Source organism: Propithecus coquereli, unplaced genomic scaffold (genome assembly GCF_000956105.1).
Source record: "Propithecus coquereli isolate 6110/MARCELLA unplaced genomic scaffold, Pcoq_1.0 Scaffold223, whole genome shotgun sequence".
NCBI lineage: Eukaryota > Metazoa > Chordata > Mammalia > Primates > Indriidae > Propithecus > Propithecus coquereli.
The window spans coordinates 2467797-2469714 of NW_012147523.1; positions in this window are offsets into that span (position 1 = coordinate 2467797).

A 1918-nucleotide genomic window follows, 5' to 3' on the forward strand; every position below is an offset into this window, starting at 1 on the left:
TCCTAGCACTCTGGGAGGCCGAGGCAGGAGGATTGCTTGAGGTCAGGAGTTCAAGACCAGCCTCAGCAAGAGCAAGACCCCTGTCTCTACTAAAAACAGAAAAAGTTAGCCAGGCAACTAAAAATAGAAACAAAAAATTAGCTGGGTGTGGTGGCAAGTGCCTGTAGTCCCAGCTACTCGGGAGGCTGAAGCAAGAGGATCACTTGAGCCCAGGAGTTTGAGGATGCAGTGAGCTATGATCGCACCACTGCACTCCAGCCTGGGCAAGAGGGTGAGACCCTATCTCTAAAAGAAACTAAAAACCAAAACCAAAAAATCCAAAGGGCTCCCTTGCCTTCTGGCTTCCCATTGGTTTTAACCAATAAGGAGCCACAGAAAGTGACTAGGGGAGGGAGAGGAGTGGGGTTGGGGTATTTGTCTCTAGCTTCTTATCTGTGGTGATTCTGGGCACTGGCTGCCTTAAAGTCACAGCTCCTGCCTTGGTGGCCCTCTCTATGTAGGCTTTTCAGTCTCCAGGTTACAGTGGTCACTTTTCCCTTTGGTCCCTCAGCCTAGGGGTGGTAACACTGCAGCCCACTGCAATTAGTCTCTGTGGATCCTTGTGGGTTTTCTGCCTTCACTTTCTACAAATCCTCCTTAAATGACCCAATTTCCCATGACTTCTCTTTCCTGCTGGGACTGCGACTGATGCACTCTTCATTTAAATTCATTTCCCAAGCATACCTGGTAGACACCATACATTCTGCCCAGTTTCACAAAACAGCCGCTCTCCAATTCTCCTACACAATATTTACAGTTGAGTATCCCATCGCAACTTATGTCAGAGAGGAATTATATCCCACACTAGTGAGGGTGTGGGGAACACAGTGACTTTCATACGCTGATGGGTAGGAATGCAACGCAGTGCAAGCCAAATGCAGAGGAGTTTGGCAACATGTCTCAAAATTTTAAAATATGACTCAGCAATTTCATCTTTAGGAATTCATCTCAAGGAAATAATTTTAAGTAGTGTGAAAGTAGTAACGTACTGTGGTAGAATCAAACTGGTTGTCTATCAGTAGTTGACTAGTTAAATTAGTTCGCTCAACAGATATTTTTCGAGTGTCCACTAAACTTCAAGTGTGGTTTCAGCCCCTAAAGATACAACAGTAAACAAGCCTGAAAAAGTCCTGTTTTCACGGAGCTCATATTTTAGCAGTTGAACTAATTACAACACATATATACAATGGAATGACATGCAAAAAAAAATTAGTAGCTCCATGTGTATGATCATAGAAAGATGTCCGCAATATATCGTTAATAGAAAAATAAATCAGGTTACAGAACAGTATGTAAAATAAAACCTTTATGCTACTTCCTTCCTTTTGAAGTAATATGTTCTCTTTTTTTTTTAAATCCAGTCAAATTTAGCAGTGGGGGGTTGAATACCAACTTTAGTGACACTGATGTTAATAAGTTCTGATAACCCACTACCATCGGACCAGCTGATATATTCTTTTTTAATTACAAAAATTATACCTAAATACATTCTTTGCATAAAAATCTCAAAACATGTAGACAGAGTTGAAGTGCTTCTTAAACACCCCGAGGAAATCACTGCTATCAGCTGATATGTTTACCTCTGGGCTTATTTTCATGCATTTATGTGTAGCTACAGAAAATATTAATATATGGTGTTGAGCTGTATTTTTTCTTTTACATGAAGGATGTCCTGCAATAAATATTGTTCTGCACTTTGATTTTTAAAATACTAATGTCTTAAAGGCCTTTTCATATTAGTACTTATAGATTGACTTAGTCTTTCTTAATCACTCCAGGGTATTTCTTTTTTTTTTTTCTTTTGAGACAGGGTCTCACTCTGTCCTCCAGGCTGGAGTGCAGTGGCATGATCATAGCTCACTGCAGCCTCAAACTCCTG